Source organism: Oryctolagus cuniculus, chromosome 14 (assembly GCF_964237555.1).
Source record: "Oryctolagus cuniculus chromosome 14, mOryCun1.1, whole genome shotgun sequence".
NCBI classification, from domain to species: Eukaryota; Metazoa; Chordata; class Mammalia; order Lagomorpha; family Leporidae; genus Oryctolagus; species Oryctolagus cuniculus.
In genome coordinates this window covers 56,307,486-56,320,516 of record NC_091445.1, presented here as the reverse complement: position 1 = coordinate 56,320,516, position 13,031 = coordinate 56,307,486, and the positions used below count along the sequence as shown (strand labels likewise).

Sequence of the window (13,031 nt, the reverse complement as noted above, 5' to 3'; positions counted from 1 at the left end):
AAGGTGTGATTATGATTTGGCAATGAAATTTTCTTAAAACAATTTCTATTACCTGTTTGGTACATGCCAATATGTAGGTTGGGAATCCAAGAGTTAAAATCCTTGCTGCAAGGGAATTATTTTCTGTCCTTTATTTTGCAAAGTATCTATTTCTAACATGGAGTCAATCCAGAAATCATTATTTACCTAGGTGGAAAAGTACTTTTTGCTCCTCTCTTCTCTTCAGATTAACAGAATTAATTAAGCAAAAACAAAAACAAAAACAAAAACAAAAAAACATACTCATTCTGGCAACTCCTTTAGCTCCACATATAGTATCTTTGATAATAAAGACTACAGTGAAGACTTTACTCAATTCAAGCATTGTGTATTGTTTTTCGTTAAATTTCCTAAGTTTTTCTCAGAAGGAATGAAAACTATGACGCTGGGCTTCTGATAAATTATTTTTAAAATTTTATTTAATAATTATTTCATTTTATTAGAGAGAGATAAAAGGAGGGAGAGAGACAGAGGTGTTGGCAGACAAAAATCTTTCATCCACCAGTTCACTTTCTGAATGCCACAACTGGCAGAGCTGGGCGAAGCTGAAGTCAGGAGCATGGAACTAGATCTCAGTCTCTGTCGTGGGTACTAACAACCCAGCTTCTTTAGCCATAACCTCACAGGTATGCATGATAGGGAAGCTGGAATCTGACAAGAATCCAGGACCCAATCCTAAATACTCCAATATAGGATTCAGGATTCTCAAGTAGCATCTCAATTATAAGCAATATTCCTGTACCCCAAATAACCTAAGTACATAATTCTCATCACAAGGGTCATAAAATTTAGGTAGGCTCTGAATCTGCATATGAGGAAGTAAAATTTATTTACCTGAATAGTCATTGTTTTATTTAAAAATAATTTACTTTTTGATTCTCTCTCCTTTTATCTCCCCTTTGTCTCATTACCTTTCAAATGAATTGAAAAATTGTTTTCATTAAATTATGCTTTTGCTTTATCATGTTTGGTGACATCTGTTAGCTGTGCCTTCCCCATCCTTCTCTTAAATAATACACCATTTAAAATGTCATTGGTACAGATCAAGACCTACTTTACCTCCTTCCGTGAGGTTAGCGGAGATTCACATCACTTTTGAAAGTCCAGCACTTAGTTATGATGACATTCTGGATTTAGTTCAGCTTCTACCTCAGCTTCTACATCTTCCCAACGGACTGTAGTTATCCAACTAGACAATCCTGCTATTTAACAGATGTTAGACATTATAGATATTTCAAGTTCCAGCTGAGAAAATTATGCTTTCTTTGATAGGCATCATGAAATGATTCTACAATTTTAAAGACAGCTGAAAAATAATTAAAATTGCTTTGTTGAAACATGTTGAATAGTGGAACTTTGCAAAGGGAGGGAAAATGTAATCAGAAAATATTTTGTTATGTATCAGACAAGAGAGCATTTGTTTCAAAATCCTGGAAAATAGTGACTAATAAAAAAGATGTATTGTTTTATAAGTTTTATGGAACATTTCAGCAAGGAAAGTTTATACTTCTATTTCAATAAATAGATTTCTTAAAAGGCCAAAGTGTCCTCTTATCTTCATGTATTATTGTCAAAAGTGCTATATAGAAAAAACAAAATAATAATCACATATAGTAAGTTTTTGTTTCATGTGCAAAAAATCTGTTTTAAAGCTGATTTTTTAAAATTTTGGGACACTTTTTTGCACACTTTTAAAAAAGGACCTCATTATAAAAACTAATTTATTGAATTGTAGAATTTCCCTAAAACACTCCAGCTTCACATTGTTAGTTAATTTAGGTCCTTATTAATCATTCATCTCTCACTAAGAGCAAACAGATTACATTTAAAGGAATCCATGTAAAATATTTGGACTTAAACTATAATAAGTGACTGCGATTTCTTATTTAGTTCAGTCAGAAGAAACTTAAAGATTTTAAATGTCACAAAAATTGTTAAAAGAATAATTGTGAAAATAATGTCTATGGTCAGAAAAGTCATTGTGTAAGAAGGAAACTCTGGTTAATTTACCTTTCAATTTTAGAAAAAATAAACAGAATTAGGCAGCACTGACAAAACATTACACATTTGAAACATAAGTGTTTTCCGTATATGAGAATGGGCTACTGCCCTAGCATAATCTATAATTCCCTGCATGGTGCTGTACCCCAGCGCTTGCCCCACCCTTTCAAGCTGATTCACATGCACACACACACAGAATTCATTCATTTTCATGACTCAGCAGCTTCAGTTGTCTGGTTCCGATGATAGATATGGATGACCCTCATTCAAGTAATTAGCCAAATGAAAACTTCCTTCCCTGTCATTAATGGATTGTCTGCACTAAAGTGAAAGTAAAATTAATCTTATTAGATTAGATTGAATGCTTAAGTAGTTGAAATCTTAACTGTGAAGGCATGGTGATTGCTACTGTGATTTAATCATACTTTCTCTTGCTGTTCAGATATACTTTATGAGCGTCAAGGTACATCAATAATGACCATCACAAGTGAGAAAAAAAATTTGGAATTGTCTAATGGGCTGACCAGTAAATGGAAAGAGGTATAACAACTACATGCTGGGGAAAAAATAACTGGTAAAGCAAAAAAAAAAAAAAAAAAAAAAAGTTTCTTACAAAAAAAGAGCATAGCTTTTGTGGAAGGTATTTTCCTCTAGATATATAAAAAAGGTCTTATGCTGATCTCTCTCTCTCTTCCCCTCCCTCCCTCCCCCTGCCTCTGTGTGTGTGTGTGTGTGTGTGTGTATGTGTGCTTGGAGGACAGGTGTTCATCATGAAATCTTTCTGATCATCCTTTGATTTCCAGCTACAGTCACTGCTCTGGACTTTGATTCTGCTCACAGCACTGCTTCCTAATGTGACATTCTGCCTGATGTCTTTTTCAGAGTTTCCACTTCACAAGTTGTTAATCACAAGGTGATCTACTGTTTACTCAGGCCTGGCAAAAGACCAGAAGGAGTCATTTCACTTTAAAATGAAGTTTCCACATGCTTCTCAGAGATTTCATGAGTGAGTGTGTGAAGTGTGTGTGTGTCTGCAAAATTGTGTGTGTGTGCATGTGTGTGATTAGTTGACAGCTTGCCAAGTTTATCTTCCCAAACACTCCTTATGAGTCCTTCATTCATGACAATGGCTTTGACAACAGTGCCATAACAGCCATCATCACAGTTGTGTCCAGTGCTGTGTCAAACAAGCCTGTATAGCTAATTTTGAAAATGTCATTATGAGGAAAGTATTATGGTCTGATTTTTGTAGTTAGTCATACATTTATCAAATATTTATTAAGTGTTCACTACATGCCAGACTGTTTAGTAAGCACTGTGTTATAAAATTGAACAAAGCAACTGGAGAGCATTATGCTTGGTGAGATAAGTCAGTCCCCAAAAGACAAATATCATGTTTTCCGTGATATGTGCTGGTTAATACAGAATACATAAGAAAACCAATGTGTATGAATGAAACTGACATCTTATGATACGATTATTATTGATAGCCCTTGTCTGTATAACTGTGGAGCAGTGGTCTTTCTACTTTCTACTTGTTAGATATGATGGTTAGTGGGGTATTAAACCTGTGATTATAAGGTTAATCTAGGGGCTGGCATCGTGGAATAGTGGGCTAAGCCTCCGCTTGGCTCCAGCATCCCATATGGGGGCCGGTTCGTGTATTGACTGCTCCTCTTCCAATCCAGCTCTTTGCTTGGCCTGGGAAAGCAGTATAAGATTGCCCAAGGGCTTGGGCCCTGGCACCCCGCAGCGGGAGACCTGAAAGATGCTACTGGTTCCTAGCTTCAGACTTGCCTGGCTCTGGCTGTTGAGGCCAATGGAGGAGAATGAACCAGAGAGTGAAAGACCTTTCTTCCTGTTTCTCCCTCCCTCTCTCTCTCTCTCTCTCTCTCTCTCTCTCTCTCTGTCTATAACTCTACTTTTCAAATAAAATCTTTAAAAAAAGTTAATTGAAATTATGTTATTAAAGTTACAAAAAGAAGTAGAATGAGAGATGGAAGAGAGGAAAGTATAGTTAATGTTCTTAGAATTTTATCTATGTAATACATTAAATCTGTTCTTTTATATGAGTAAAATATTTAAAAATTGAACAAAGCAATCAAATATGCCTAATGTTGTTCGCAGTCTAGTGTGAAGAGACATGCAATAAACAGGACTAAAATGACCACTTTGCATCGTAAATTGGAGAGTGATTAAGGCTGTGAAAAGGTTAAGCAGGTAAGGGAGACTAAGCTTGAGATGTAGCACTGTGATGTTACGTAGTGAAGTTAGGCTGGTTTCAAGGAGAATGAAACTTTTTAGAAAAAAATATTGTCCCAGGCAGGAGAATCAGCTGGAGAAAGGGATTGAGGAGGAGTGTGTGTGATATTTGAAATCATCCTAGAAGTCAATCTGAACAAGAGACAGTGGCAGCAGACACAATCAGATATGGGAGCCGGGAACCTGGAGCCTCCTGCACATCCCGGAGTAGGTGGCTGATAGAACTCACCCACATGCCTTTAAAGCATCACTGGTTATTGTTTGGAGGGCATGTTGCAGTGCAGCAAAGGTGAACGTAGAGTGATGAATGAAGAGAAGACGTCCTAGTAAGTTTATTTGAATAAGTCTATTGTCCTTCCGCTTTGCTCCTCTGAGTCCTACGTGATTTAGCTCTGCTGTGACTCAGTCTTGGGCAGTGAGTGCAGGTTCCTTTCCTGACATTTCCAAAGACATCAGCGATAGTATCTTGAGATCAAGTGCTAAGGATCAAAGAACCAGCTTGGGTTTTGCCAAATCTCAGATACTTACCAGTAAAAGCTAATGTTGTATTTTTAAATTTTAACATATTTCCTTGAGGTCACCAGTGTCTGAACAACTCCATGTAGATCAAGAGTGTTCCTCCTACAGGGGCAAAAAGCAAGCAAGCAAGCAAGCAAACAAACAAACAAAAAACACAAACAATGCCTTGCTGAGAGAACAGAGGTACCAATGCTTTTTGTTTTTTAGCCCATGAGAGCAGTTCAGGGAACACTGCTGTGACTCCTCCATACTGTTCTTTGGAGCATGAAGACATGGTACTCAGCTTATTTGCTTAGTTTTCAGTGGGCAGGTAATATTTCTGTTCTCAAGACAGGGTCTCACATCCTATCCTTAATCAGTAGGCTTGGGTGAATTTCTAGATCTTTCTGGAGAGAATGTGGAAGATGCCAAAAATACTGGGGAAAAATGAAAAAAAAAATACTTCCTAATAAGGTGGAGGAAAAATAGATAAACAAAATGTAATAATTTCCACAAAATTTGGTTTAGTGGTTTCTTGAGTTAAAAAAAAACACTAAGTGGCATGGATCACAATATTTTTATAATATTTTTATAAATGTTTAAATGTGTCTGTATCAACATTTTGTTTTTCATAAACATGACTTTTCAAAGCATTTTATATTTCCTTAAAGACATTAGGATTTTTCCATAAAATCACAGTAATTGGTATTTACTAAGAAAGAATGTACTTGCAAAGGAAAAGAATACCTGCATACCTGCCTGATTCAGAGGATGTTTGAGTCCTTCATTCTCTGACTTTAGATGGGAAAAGGGGCATATTTCATGCTTGCATTCTGTGGCTGTGTATGTGCAAAATTAGTACTCAGGACACTGAAGTCAAGGTGATAGGATATATTTCCCATATTCAAAAGGCAAGTTAATTTATAAATATATCAAGGGCACATGCATAAAAGTACACATCCTACACTGGAAAATACTATTAAAGAATATCAATAAATATACGATGATGTGACTTTTCAAGATGTAACTGTTGTGATTAAATAGGAATTCCTCTTTACTAGAATTGTGAAGAATTTTCAAAATAGGGATTGGCATTTAGCCTAGTGGTTAAGATGCCTGCATTCCACAGCAGAGTTCTTGTGACTGGTCTCCTGCTGTAGTCCCTGAGGCCATCTTCTGGTAATGCACACCCTGGGAGGATTCCTGCTACCAAGGTGAGGGATGTGGATAGAGTTCTCAGCTCCCTGCTCTGACCTCACCTCAGCCTATGCTAGTGCAGGCATCTTGGAAATGAATCAGTGGATGGGGACTCTCTCTGCCTCTCTTTCTCTCCTTCTGCCTTCCAAATAACTAAATAACTAAATAAATGCTTTTTAAAATAATAATTTCAAATTATTCATATAAGAATTGGCTTTCACTTAAAAATCACAGAGAAATGATATATATGTATATATTTACTAGTAAATTAGTGACAAATATCTTATTTTTCACAATGTTATGTTATAATGTTATTAATGTACAGTTATAAACTTAGATTATTATTTTGGTTAACCTTTATTAAACCTCAAACATCCCATCCCAACCACCACCCATCCACACACATTTTGTTGTTGTTGTTGCAATTCTGTTATTTTCTACTTATTCTGTTAACTCTCTTGCTTTCACAGACATATTTATTAGAAAAGTGATCTAACTTCTGTTGTTGCTTCCTCTTTATCCATCACTACTTAGTCTTTGCAACCCAGCTGCATTTTATCAGGCCTCTACTGGAACCCCAACACAAAATCTCTGGGATTCTTTCAAGTTCAAAGCCAAAGAATAATTTTTCTTAATGTTTCAGCAGTATCTCTACCTGACACATATTCTCTACACTTCAATAGCTTTTCTCATGATTTCTTGAAAATTATTCCTATTATACTGGTAATTAATGCAAAGTATTTTTTATTTTACACATTCTTCCTATCATATCCGTCTTTAGGTGGGAAACATCTAGCCTAGAGGCCATATAATGCCTATGAAATCATTTGTTTTGGCTTTGCGAGGCAATTGCAGAAAGGACTCAAAATTTAGTGAATGTATAGCAGGTTAAATTTAAGTTGATAATTACTAGGACATTATGTTGTAAATATTCAGATGGCTCTTGGCATAAAAAGGTTCCCATTGCTACATGCATTTGCCCTGATCATTGTGAAGAATATTCCTCTCTATCTATCGACATGTCCATTCCATGAGATCATGCTCCTTGCTTTCTTGAACTTATCCCCAAACTCAAGAAAACCCAAGTCTACATCTTCCAAGCTGAGAACCAGTGAATTAAGCTCCTCCTTCAGAAGAGCTTGTAAGTTTCCTGTTGACTCAAGCACAACTTTTCTAATAATAAATATAAATATATTCTGTGAATGATCCTCCTCTCAATAATTTGCATTGCATTGAGTAAACTACCCAATTAACCAGACCAGAAACTCATCCTTCTAATGGACCTGGATATGTGGACAATCACAAAGCTGCATAAATTTGAACACAGGTGCTAGCTATGTATTCTCCAATCCTTCAGTCTATTTGTCATGATTTTCTTCATTCTTTCATCTTTTCTTTAAAAATACAATTAAGGAGCTCACAAGTATGTGGATCCTCACTAACCATCCATATTATATTCACAACTAGAACACATTTTGAGTTGAGGAAGAAAAAGAAATAGGGATTATTTTTCAGATTTTTCTTTTATCTTAATCTTTAGTTTTTAACAGATTAAATGTGATTTTGCATCTTCCTTTCCATCTTTTTTTTTCTTTTTTTAGTTTTTGAGATAACATATTTTAAGACTACATTATAGTAAAAAGCTCAACATTTCATCAAATAAGAAGTTTAAGGAGTAAAAATCAAAAAAGACCCTATCTTAGTGTGAATTCAGACAATGGCTATAAACAGTAATTGAATGGAAAAACTGATTATTTCACCCATAAACAGTAAATTTTAAGTAGTCACAGATCATTAAAACTGTAGGACTATAACATTCTTAACCACTGGTTTGACAGTTATGAAACAAAATTTTACCAAACTATTTGCAGCAATACTGATATTCACATATATTTCTGCTTATTTTCCTTTCTTTTTTGTTTCTTTTTTCCCTTTTCTTTCTTTGTTTCTTTGTTTTTCTCCCATATAAGGGAGAACATGTGGTATTAGTTTTTTTGCTGGGTCCAGCTTATTACACTCAACATGGTGTCCTTCAGTTGTATATATTTTGTGGCAAATAGTAGAATTTCTTTTTTTTTGTAGTTGAATTACATTCCATTGTGCATATACACCACATTTTCTTCATCCATTCATCTGATGATGGACACCGTGGTTGATTCCAAATTTTGGCTGTTAGAAACACTTCTATAACCATGGTGGTGCAAGTATTTCTTGGATACATTGTGTTCAGGACTTTAGGATATAAACCCAGTAGGGGGAATACTGGATCAAATGGCAAGTACATTTCTACTTTTTAAGAAATCTCCACACTGTTTTCCATAATGCCTACACTAATTTACATTTCCAATAACAGTGTGTAAGAGTTCCCCTTTGTCTATATCCTTGTCAGCATTGGTTATTCTCTGTGTTTTGGATTTTGGCCATATTGACAGGGGTGAGGTGATATCTCACTGTGGTTTTTGATTTGTATTTCCCTAATGGCTAGTGATGTTGAGCATTTTTTTTTTCATATATTTATTGGCCATTTGTATTTCTTCTTTTGAGCAATTACTATTGAAATCATTACCTATTTCTCTACTGGAATAGTTGATTTTTTTATTGTTGAGTTTTTTAAGTTGCAGGTATATTAGGGATATTAATCCTTTGTCAGGTAATTGTAAATATCTTTCCAATTCTATTAGATGTCTCAACTCCTTTTTTGTTTTCTTTGCTGTGCAAATACTTCTGAGTTACATATAGTACTATTTGTTTAGTTTTCCTTTATTGCCTGTGCTTTTTTTTTTCTTTTCTTTTTTTTTTTTTCAAAAAGTTGTTCCTTACACCAGTGTCTTGGATTGTTTCCCCTACATTTTCTTCCAGCAACTTCATAGTCTCAGGTCTTAAATTTAGGTATTTGATCTATCTTGAGTTGAATTTTGTATATGGTGAGAGGTATGGATCCAATTCCATTCTTCTACATATATACATCCAGTTTTGCCAGCACCATTTGTTGAAGAGATTATTGTTACTCCACTGTGTGGGCTGAGAACATTTGTCAAGAGTCTGTTTCTATGTGGATTAATTTCTGGGCTCTTGGGTCTGGCACTGTAGCATAGTAGGTAATGCTGCCATCTGTCGTGCCAGCATCCCATGTGGGTGCCAGTTCAAGTCCCAGCTGCTCCACTAACATCCTACCTCCCTACTAATGTGCCTGGGAAAGCAATGGAGGATTGGAGGATGGCTCAAATACTTGGGCCCCTGTACTCATGTGCGAAACCCAGAAAAAGCTCCAAGTTCCTGGCTTCAGACCAGCCCGGCTCCTGCCATTGAGATGATTTGGGGAATGAACCATTAGATGGAATGACGCTCCTTCTCTCTGCCTCTCTGCTTTTCAAATTAAATAAATAAATCTTAAAAAATTGCTGGGTTCTCAATTCTGCTCCAATTATCTGTTTCACTTGTTATACCAATACCGAGCTGTATTAATTATGATAGTCTTGTAATAGGATTTGAATCAGGTATTCTGATGCCTCCAGATCAATTTTTCTTGCTGGGGATTGCTATGGTTATTCAGCATCTTTTGGGATTCCATATGAATTTTATATTCATTTTTTCTAACTCTGTAAAAAAATGCCTTTAGAATTTTGATAAAGTTTGCATTGAATCTTCATTGCTTTAGGTAGGATAGGGATTTTGATAATATTGATTCTTCCAATCCATGAGCAAGGAGTATCTTTCCATTTTTTTTTTGTTCTTGATTTCTTTCATCAAATTTTGATAATTTTCATTGTAAAGCTCTTTCAGTCTTTTGGTTAAATTTATTTCTCAATATTTATTTATTTATTTATTTATTGGCTATTGTGAATGGGGTTTCTTTCTTGACTTCTCTTTCTGTGATTTCTCTATTAGCATACAAAAAGCTACTATTTTTGTACGCTTATTTTGAAATTTGCAACATTACTGAATTAGTTTATCAATTCTAATAGCTTTTTGGTGAAGTGTTTAGGCTTTTTCATGTACAATATCAAGTCATCTGCAAACATGGATATTTGACTTCTTCTTTTCCAATTTTGATGCTCTTTATTTCATTCTCCTCCCTAATTCCTCTTGCTTAGTCTTCCAATACTGTATTGAAAAAGAGTGATGAGAGTAGACATCCTTGTATATTTCCACTTCTGAGAGGAAATGCATTCATGGTTTCCCCATATGTTATGATATTGGCTGTTGGTTAGTGATATACAGCCTTTATAATTTTGAGAGTTGCTCTTTCTATACCTAATTGGAGGATTTTTATCATGAAGGGGCGTTGAATCTTATCAAATACTTTCTCTGCATCTATTGAGATGACCATATGTTTTTTGTTCTTCATTCTATTGTTGTGATTTGTGATGCTTATTGAGTTGCAAATGTTGAAACACCCTTGCATTTCTGATAAATCCCACTTATGGTCTTTTCAATGTGGTTTTGGATTAAGTTTGCTAGTATTTTGTTGAGAATCTTTACATCTATGTTCATTATGGATATAGGTCTGCAGTTTTTGTGTTGTGTCTTTGATTTTGGTATCAAAGTATTGCTGACCTCATAAAAAGATTTTGGCAGAATTTCATTCTGTTCAATATTTTTTTTTAACCAGGCAGAGTTAGACAGTGGGAGAGAGAGTTATAGACAGTGAGAGAGAGAGAGAGACAGAGATAAAGATCTTCCTTCCGTTGGTTCACTCCCCAAATGGTCACTACGGCCTGCGCGCTGCGCTGATCCAAAGCCAGGAACCAGGTGCTTCCTTCTGGTCTCCCACGCGGGTGCAGTGCCCAAGCACCTGGGTCATCCTCATCCTCTACTGCCTTCCCATGCCACAGCAGAGAGCTGGACTGGAAGAGGAGCAACCGGGACAGAATCCGGTGCCCCGACTGTGACTACAACCCTGGGTGCCAGTGCCGCAGGCGGGGGATTAGCCTAGTGAGCCGCAGCACCGGCCTCTGTTAAATATTTTGGAATAGCTTGAAGGGTATTCGAGTTACTTCCTCTTTGAATGTCTTATGGAATTTAGTAGAAATGCCTTCAGTTCTCAGACTTTTCTTTGGTGGAAGACTTTTGATTACTGCTTCAATCTCATTGCTCATTATGAGTCTGCTTAGATTATCTCTATCTCCTTGATTTAATCTTTGTAGGTTATATGAATCCAGCACATGGGACATTTTCTAAATAGATAACACATTAGGCCACAAATCAAGTCTCAGCAAATTTAAAAAGATTGGTATCATACCATGTGTCTTAGATCATAAAGAAAGAAAGCTAGAAATCGACAACAGGAAGAACAATAGAACACTTGGAAATACTTGGAAATAAAGTGACATGCTACTGAATGAGCAATGGGGTCATTGAAGAAATTAAAAAGGAAATGAAAAACTTTGTGAAATAAATGAAAATGAAAGCACAACATACCAAACCTGTGGAACACAGCAAAAGCAGTATTAGTGGGAAGTTTATAGAATTAAGTGTTTGAATTAAAAAAAAGTGAAATGTCTCAAATTAAAGATTTAATGATACGTCTTGAAGAGTTAGAAAAACAAGAAAAAAAAACACAAACTCAGCAGGAGGCAAGAAATAATAAGGTTTATGATAGAAATAAATGCAATTGAGACTAAAAGAATACAAAAGATTAACAAAACAAGAACGGTTTTTGAGAAGATAAACAAGATAGATAAACCTCTAGCCAGATTACCAAAGAAAAAAAGGGAAAAAACTCAAATTTATAAAATTAGAGGTGAAAAGGAGACATTACAAATGACACCAATGAAATACAAAGAAGCACAAGAAACTACTAGGAATTTTTAATCTGATATTACTTACTTGATTTATTTTTTTCTTTTTCTTTTTTGAATTACAGAGATGAACACACACACATACACACACACACACATACACATACACATAGTGCATCTATCTCCTAGGTATCTCTCCAAATGCCCACAACAGCTAGGTTAGGCCAGGCGAAAGCCAAAAGCCAGGATTTCTTTTTTTTTTTTTTTTTTTAAGATTTATTTTATTTATTTGAAAGAGTTACAGAGAGAGGTAGAGACAGAGAAAGAGGTCTTCCATCTGCTGGTTCACTCCCCAGATGGCTGCAATGGCCGGAATTGCGCCAATCCAAAGCCAGGAGCCAGGAGATTCTTCCAGGTCTCCCACTTGGGTGCAGGGGCCCGAGGACTTGGGCCATCTTCTACTGCTATCCCAGGCCACAGCAGAGAATTGGACCCGAAGAGGTGCAGCTGGAACTCGAACCGGCGTCCATATGGGATGTTGGTGCTTCAGGCCAGGGCTTTAACACGCTGTACCACAGCACCGGCCCCCAAAAGCCAGGATTTCAATCCAAGTCTCTTACCTAGATGATGACATCACGAGACATTGGGTTAGCAATACTTATTATGTAAATTAATTCTGTGTTTCAAAAAAAATCATGTTTATTGCAAAAAAACGATGCCTTCCATCGGTCAACAGAATTATTTTTTTTAATATTTGGGATTTTTCATAGTCATACAATTATGAAAAAAGATATCCAGTTATCAGCAGCAAATCTTTACCATGTTGAAATGCTTATTCTGCTGCAATAGACATATTAATAGAATCCTTAGGATATATTCTTGGGGTTATTAAATACCCAAAGATTATACTTCAGACAATGTATATTATTCCATTATTTACCAAGCTTCTGATTGCTAAATATACCAGCATCTTACCAATAGTGGAAACCAAATCGTTTAGAATACATCCGGCTCAATAGGCTAATCCTCCACCTGCGGCGCTGGGACCCCGGATTCTAGCCCTGGTCGGGGCGCAGGATTTTGTCCCGGTTGCCCTCTTCCAGTCCAGCTCTCTGCTGTGGCCCAGGAAGACAGTGGAGGATGGCCCAAGTGCTTGGGCCCTGAACCCCATGGGAGACCAGGAGAAGCACCTGGCTCCTGCCATCGGATCAGCGCAGCGCGCTGGCCGTGGCGGCCATTGGAGGGTGAACCAATGGAAGGAGGACCTTTCTCTCTGTCTCTCTCTCTCTCTCT

The 13,031-nt window shown here is 36.4% G+C and overlaps 1 long non-coding RNA gene across 1 annotated transcript in view; it reads left to right on the top strand.

The window, feature by feature from the left end:
* The first annotated feature begins 2,438 nt into the window (after positions 1-2,438).
* Positions 2,439-13,031, top strand: part of LOC127492758 (uncharacterized) — a 29,371-nt gene continuing 18,778 nt past the window's right edge. Inside the window, exons 1-2 of the long non-coding RNA XR_007922489.2 lie at positions 2,439-2,580; positions 4,173-4,260. This is a non-coding gene — a long non-coding RNA (uncharacterized lncRNA). The remainder of the gene's footprint in view (positions 2,581-4,172; positions 4,261-13,031) is intronic.